Source organism: Montipora capricornis, chromosome 3 (genome assembly GCF_036669925.1).
Source record: "Montipora capricornis isolate CH-2021 chromosome 3, ASM3666992v2, whole genome shotgun sequence".
NCBI classification, from domain to species: domain Eukaryota; kingdom Metazoa; phylum Cnidaria; class Anthozoa; order Scleractinia; family Acroporidae; genus Montipora; species Montipora capricornis.
The window spans coordinates 74,436,449-74,444,444 of record NC_090885.1 but is presented as its reverse complement, the minus strand read 5'-3'; the positions used below and the strand labels follow the sequence as shown (position 1 = coordinate 74,444,444).

At 41.1% G+C, this 7,996-nt stretch overlaps 1 protein-coding gene across 1 annotated transcript in view; it reads left to right on the top strand.

Moving 5' to 3' along the window:
- Positions 1-483: 483 nt before the first annotated feature.
- LOC138044044 (proton-coupled folate transporter-like) overlaps positions 484-7,996 on the top strand; it is a 16,680-nt gene continuing 9,167 nt past the window's right edge. The window contains exon 1 of the mRNA XM_068890638.1: positions 484-1,160. The gene's annotated coding sequence lies outside the window, so the exon portion shown is untranslated. The remainder of the gene's footprint in view (positions 1,161-7,996) is intronic.

Here is a 7,996-nt window from a genome sequence, read left to right as displayed (position 1 = left end):
TTACCGCCATTTCCTTCGAATTTGGCATGTATCTTTGTTTACAGCTTCCGCAGACAGCAAAGATCACTGTAAAAAGCCCAATTATTCCAACCTCTCTCGAGACATGACCTGGCTCCGGTCCTTGGTATATAAGAAAGGATCAAGGCATACTTGGAATAAAATTGACTGTAGCGAAAACACGAGAGAAAACTAGTGTTCACACAGTAAAGGTCTGAAATTTTATTTAAAAAGCATTCTTCCTGCCGACTTACCCGTGAAATCATTCGAAACGCTCTTCAGAACATTTTCCAGACTAAATACACTATGTATCCTACAAGTGGAGCACCCTACTCTTTCGCCGCCATTTTGATGAGCTTCAAGGGCATTTTTATGGGAAAGTCCGCATGACACTTCGAGAATCGCGGACTCAACCTGGTCCAGGTCATTGTTATCTAAGGTCTTCCTTTTGAAACTAACGATCACATGGTACAAAATCCACCATGCTGGAGGGCAAGCTCATTATTATTCCCCCACTGGGACATTAAAACAAAGGCAAGTCAAGCTTGACTGGTTCAGGTCTCTTTGTTTTAATGTCTCAGTGGGGGAATAATAATGAGCTTGCCCTCCGAGCATGGCGGATTTTGTACCATGTGATCGTTAGTTGCAAAAGGCCTATTGCCAATTGGAATGCTTTGACCCAGGTGTTCAAAGACCTGATAACTTGATCCGGTGGATACGTCAATGTCTAGTAGTTTCAGTCTGTTGTGCTCTCGCCACGATTGCTTCGGCCCCTGCTAGCATCATAAAATGTTAATTAATTCTTTGACCCAAACCATTAGTTTATTTAATATTTCAATATTACATGTTCAATATGGAATCCAGGCATTTGCTAAATTTCAGCGTCCAGAATACACTAGATTGCTCCTTGAGGAGCATGCGCCCGAACCTCCCCAGAAAAATGCGCCGTTCGCAGTCCTGATGGGCCCATATTCTCATTGTTATACGAGATCTCGATGTAAAGGATTGCGTTACAATGTTTCCGTTTTTGTCATTGTCGTGATTTTCGCTCCCAAGGTCAAATAATATTAAGGACAATTCAGGCAAGGGCGTACAGACGTTAGGGGCCATAAGTTAAGATTTCCCTCACTGAAAGAATATTAGCCCTTTACCGGAGGACAGAGGTATGATTTTCATTGTTGTAATAAGTTTATCGTTAATAATGTCTCATTACTTCAATGCTTTCGGGTTCGTCTATGTTATATTCGTGTTGCTCAATTTTCTTGTATCGATTTCACAAATTATAGTTCGATTATTCCTTTCATCTTTTGTAATAGTCGCACGCTCCAAATTGTTTTTTCCGTTTTTAGGTCGTTTCAAGCGCAATAAAGAATTTAAACTTATCCCAAGAGTAGTGTTTGAGATGCTAGTAAACGCTTCTCCGCGCCGATATAAAGAAAAGAAAAGAAGATAAATGCAAATCCTTTACACTCGAGGCCCTTCTATCACAAAATTCTCCGTCCGCCCCTGATTATTTCATGTGTTGATAATCATATGACGAAATTTTTGTAACTCACGGTTACTGCATGATGGATTTTTCTTGATCATTTTAGCATTCAGTGGAAATCAAAGAAAGAGAGAAAGTGTTGAAGCTTTATTTAAAAGGCTAGGAATGTCTTGTGCCTTTCTTTTGTGTTTATGGCAAGCGACCAGTTTAGTGTAGACAGAGTGTAAAGAATTACCGTGTTGTGGCTAAATTTTTTCTGGATTTCAAATTTTTCAAATCAGTTCAATTTTTCATCTAATATTCATTATCACAATCTGAACAAAGGAAAAATCAAAATTTTGAAAAAGTGTAATTCAAGGAGAATGAACAACTGCTTCATTGCACTCATACTATGATGTAATCTACATTCTGACCTTGCATTAGTCCAAGGCGAATGGCTACCATAGAAATTTATCTTTGAACCTGCTATATCACGTTCTCTGATATTGTTGCCTTAGGTTTGAGTGTTGATATAATATATACAGTCAGACAAACCCATTCGACATTTCATGTGATTTAGCACACTGAAAATTAAGGCAAGCCCCTTTCACTGTTATTATTTAGTTTCTTTCCCTTGTATATTAAAGAGGCTTAAATGAAAAGGTTTTCCGGCCGCAAACCGAACAGTGGGTCTCCAAAAGAAAGAGAGTACTTTTTCAGTAGGGTAACGTTTTGTTATTTGACTAATACACAGTATTGTCAGGCATTTTTCAAAGGCACCCAACGAGAAAATTAAGCCAAAAGCTTTTGAGAGACATTTCTAGGCTCCTTGTAATGTATAAAGACTGTCCAGAGAGATGTTTTCATCACCTAAAAGAATTTGATCTGTTCGGATATCTTAGATGAAAATTGAAGTGTCCGAAAATTTTAGGGAATTAAATCTTCATTTCAGAAATTGCTAGCTCAACGTTACCTTCCATGGAACCATTTGCTCATGCGAAACTACTAAGGTGACCTTTTTAAGTGCCAATTGCAAAATATCCCTTCCGAAAACTTAAGGGACTACTTTTACCTGGTTGCCGAATCTTTTAGTTGATGTTTTACTAAATCTATATCTGTTTGCAACGTAAAACCGAAATTCTTAGAACAGTTTGGCTCTCCCGAACACATATTTCACCGAAGATTATCGTTGGGTGCCCCTGATTTTTTAAGGCTAAAATACTGCACAGCAAAAGAAAGAGTATCAATTATTGTGTAGCGATTAACTGACAAGGGCTTCAGTTTTTCGTCAAGTCACTTTGCTAGCGCATAGTTGCAAGTACCCGCGGTAGATCATAAGATTGTTCTTATTGATAGCTTCTCCTAAATACTAGTGGGCACTGAGACATGAGCCTGACCAGCAAACGGAATCGGCAATCTCTTTTGGTAGAACCACAGATTCAAGTTGTTTCCCCTTCTGCAATAGGGGGTGGAAATGTTTTCATGGTCGGCCTTTTGTCTCCGGTCTCAGTCGAATTTTTTGATGTGTCATTGATGGATCATGCTTGACTCAAGGCTCACGTAGTCAGATTTGTTCATAATGACTACACCAGTACCCTCATCTGGCTTCGTGATGGCAATGTTATCTAGTCGTTTTAACTGTCTCGTAGCCTTTTGTAGCACTTTCGTTGGCTTTGGTGATTTGCAATCGATGCATTGATCGGAGGGTCGCAGCGGTTAGCTAAACTGAGCTCTTTTTTGTCATCAGCTAGTGTGTGCTCGAGTTTCCAATACAGTTTGTCAAAACTTGCTTGTATTTCGATGGTACTTGGTGAGAAGGAGTTTAAGCTTCAGCAAAAAGAACAAGCTTCTGGACTGAGAATGAATCTCTGTGTGATGAGATCTTTTTGATGTTGTTATCACGCTCTCTGATCAGCAGCCTCATAATCAGTCATGATTATTTGTTTTTTTCATCAGAGTACGCGTTCGTAGTATTTTTCCCTTACTATGCACATGAATTAGAGCGGCGAACTATTTTTGACGAATTCCGTCATAAGTCGCCGCATTAATCTCATTCTTCAACGTCGCCTTCTGCTTGAGCTTTGATCCAATTGCAAGCTCCTCTCTAATGATATTAGCGTTGCGAACTGTTTAGATGACTTCGACCATTTTTTGACTTCCTCTGCCGGATCAACTTTGACAAAAGTAGTTGTTAGTTCAAAGTTCTGACAGATTTGAAGAAACTCAATGGCTCCATGGCGCCAGTAGAAACCTAAGGTCACTATTTGAGAAGCCGTTTGTGTTAGTCCTTAGCTTCAAAACGAGCAAACTCAACTAAACAGTCTTAGCGAAAACTCAAGTAAACTTACAAGAACGTCACCGAAACGTTTCTTACGAGTTTACGATATTATGTCAGCGGTATTGATCACTACTTCATAATATCACATCTTCCTTCTCATAAAAAAGTTATTCAACATAAAGCACTCAATCAGACGATGACAGTTCAAAGTCCTAAACAACGTTCCTCAAACAAAATCTCGTAGTCGTCCTGGTCTATGAATGATTCTACCAGATCTTGTTTGCACCACAGGTGGTCCTTCCACAGGTAAAGGGGTACTACTAGCTGGCAGGTTTTCTTGGGATTCCAAATCCAACTGTGGCGATGGTTCCTTGGTCTTTACCAAGTGTCTTCTATTTCTCCTGAACATAGTTCCTTGAAGATCTACCTCGTAGGAGCGAGGTGCCACTTGTTTGACAACAGATCTCTTTCTCCACAGCTTTTCTTTGTCTGATGGCAGCGGTTTCATGCGCACTGTGTCTCCGGGTTGAAGCACAGGAAGCTCTTTTGTTCCTTTGTTGTAAAACAGTGCTTGTTTCGTCTTTCTTTCTTTGAGCTTGCCTTCAGTTCCCTCCACGATCTTTGGCTGTAACAAAGTTCCTGCTGTAGGTAACAGTGTCTTTGTACGTCGTCCAAATAATCTTTGTACTGGTGATGATCCAATACTGGGTGAAGGTGTGTTTCGCCAGTCCAAAATGGCCAAGTATGGATCTTGTCCACTTGCCTTTGCTTTGGTTAGTAACTTCTTGGCTGTCTTAACAGCATTTTCAATCTTGCCATTTGATTGTGGATAGTGTGGTGAAAACGTTTGGTGGTCAAAATGCCAGGCGGATGTAAATTCTTTGAATTCTCTGGAAGCAAACTGTGGTCCGTTGTCAGAATACAGAGTATCAGGTATGCCATGGCGTGCGAACTGATTCTTGAGAGACTTGATAACAGAGCTTGAGTTGGTACTGGATAATTGGTTCAGTTCAAAGTAATCTGACCAGTGGTCAACGATGATGAACCACTCCTTGTTGTCAAAACTGAAAAGGTCTGTTGCAACATGAGACCAAGGACGCTTAGGTGGATCATGAGGTATGAGTGGTTCTTTCTGCTGGTTTGTCTGATAAGTGTTACATGTTTCGCACTTAGAAACACAGTCCCTGATCTCTGCGGTCATGCCAGGCCAAAACAGGACATCTCTTGCTTTATTTAAACACCTTTCAATACCAAGTTGGCTTGAGTGTACTTGCGTGATCATGTGGGGCCTTAGCGCTACAGGTACTATTACTCGATTTCCTTTGAAGAGGATACCATCTTGGATGCTGAGCTCTTCTTTGAAGTCAAAATATCTCCTGATTTCTGATGGGACTTCTTCTTTTGTTTCTGGCCAACCAATCTTGATAATATGTTTCAACTGCTGAAGACCTTCGTCAAGATCAGTTTTTCTTCTGAGATCAACAAGGCGTTGACTTGTGATTGGCAGAAACTCGACCATGGTGATCTCTTCAATGGATTTGATTAGATGCTCCTCCTGTTCGACTGATAAAACCTCCGACTTCAACTCTTCTGTACTCGGCTTATTGGGAAGGAATGCTCGACTGAGTGTATCAGCAATGAATAGTTCCTTTCCAGGCTTGTACACTATATTCAAGCTATACCTCTGGAGCTGTAATAACATTCTTTGGAGCCTTTTGGGTGCCGAAAGCAGAGATTTCTTGAAAATGCTCTCTAGCGGCTTGTGATCCGTCTGTACTGTAATTGGCCTACCATAAACGTACTGGTCAAAGCGTGTGCACCCGTGAACTATGCTGAGCAGCTCTTTCTCTATTTGAGCATAATTTCTTTCAGTACTGGTAAGCGCTCTTGACGAGAATGCTATAGGCTGACCCTCTTGCAGTATGACAGCACCCAGTCCAGATTCCGATGCATCGCATTGCAGTGTTACTTCTTTACTGGGGTCGAAATACTTCAACACTGGTTCTCTTGTGATCAATTGTTTCACTTGCTTCCATGATTTCTCGTGTGTATCGTTCCAGTGCCATTGCACATCTTTGTCTAATAAACGTCTCAACGGCTCCGTCACATCAGACAGGTTAGGCAGAAATTTCGCAAGATACGTAATCATTCCAAGCACCCTTTGCACGGCCTTCTTGTCTGAAGGTGTAGGCATTTCTACAATTGCCTTGACCTTACTTGGATCCGGCTTGAGGCCATCAGGGGTCAGTACATGACCGATGTAGGGCACTTCTTGCTTTCTCAACTGTAACTTCTTTGGATTCAACTTGATATTCTTCTCACGACATCTCTCCAAGAGTGCAATTAGGTTTCTGTCATGATCCTTAACTGCGTTTTCATAGGTGTCACCCTCACCAACACAGAGTATGTCATCTACAATGTTTTCTATACCTTTCAGACCTTGTAGGCTTTCATGGATTCTTCGCTGGTACTCTTCTGGGGCTGATTTGATTCCAAATGGTAAGCGAAGCCAGCGATAACGGCCAAAAGGTGTATTAAACGTGGTCAAGAGTGACGACGGTTTGTCTAGCTGAACTTGCCAGAATCCATTCTTTGCATCCAAAACTGAGAAGACTTTAGCCTTACATAGCCTAGTTGCCACGTCTTCAATGGTGGGGAGAGGATAATGGGCTCTCAGCAGGGCTCTGTTTAAATCTTGTGGGTCAATACAAATTCTTAACTTCTCTGGCTTGTTTACTAGAACCAAACTAGACACCCAATTTGTAGGTTCTGTAACGGGGGTGATAACTTTCTCTCTGACTAATTTGTCCACTTCTTCCTTTAAACTGTCTCTTAGTGCTACAGGGACTTTCCTAGGGGGGTGGACAACAGGTTTTACAGTTTCATCGAGTTCCATATGGTATGGGCCATCCATGCACCCTAATCCCTCAAAAACATCACTGTACTGTTTCAAAATTTGATCTCTGGTTAGAACAATGTGGGCAGTTTGAACCTTGTCATTTACTGCATTCACAGTTTCTGACTCTGAAATGTCACTTGCCATAACCTTGATTAAGTTCAGTTCCTGACATAACTCAGCACCCAATATAGGCCTGACATCCTCATTAGTTATAAAAAAACCTGCATCTGTACTCATCTCACCTTTGGCACATTTGAGAGTGCACTTTCCAAGTGGAGTCATAGTGGTTCCATTGTACATCTTGAGTGTTGCAGATGTTTTCCTCAAATACAGATCTTTGGGATCCCCCATAATGCTTGAGAATTCTTTTAGTGATAGCAAATTACAAGTTGCTCCACAGTCCAACTGAAATGTAACATCTTTAGCATTGTTTACTTTGACTGATGTAAACAACTGTTTTGGGTGTTTCTTTTCTTCCACAGCACTGACTTGATAAGTTATGACATCAATAGTATACTCTTCAAATTGACTCCCATCTGAATCTTCTTGCACATAATTCAAATTCTGATTGGCATGTAAATTACGACTGGACTGCCTTCCTCCTGTACACTTCGCAGCAAAATGGTTTCTTTTTCCACACTTGTTGCACTGTTGGCCATATGCAGGGCACTTTGATCTGTCTGGTACATGTTTCCTGCCACAAAATTTGCAGTCGATCTGCTGAGCACTGCCGTTGGCTGATTTTTTCTTCTCTTCTTGTTTCTTTCTGAAGATGTTTTCTTTCTTCTTCCCTACTGCATTAACCTCGTGCAAGTTTTGCATTTGTTTCAACTGGCTTTGGGTTGCTTCGGCAGCTCGTGCAAGTTCTAGAGCTTTATTCAGCGTCAAATCTGGGACTCGCAACAAACGCTCTCTCACGTTGTGATCAGCGATTCCAAACACGATGCGGTCGCGTATCAACGAATCTTTCAAATCTTGAAATTCAAAAGAGTCTGCCATGTTTCGTAGAACAGTGGCATATTTATCAATGGGCTCTCCACTTTCCTGTCCACGCGAAAAGAATAAATACCTCTCGTAGATTGTATTCTTGCGAGGCTCACAGTACTGCTCAAAATGCTCTAGAACTTTATCCATTTTGACTTTGTCTGCGTCACTGTCCCACGTGAATGCATTGTAAACATCTAGGGCTTCGTCGCCAATCACAGTGAGAAAAGTTGCTACTCGAATGGGATCTTCTTTTCTGGCTATTCCGATAGCTAGCTCATAGTTACTCCACTTTTGCTTAAATCTTTTCCAATTTTGAGATACATTTCCACTTGAAAGCTGCAGATGATCCGGTGGGTTTAACAGACGCCCG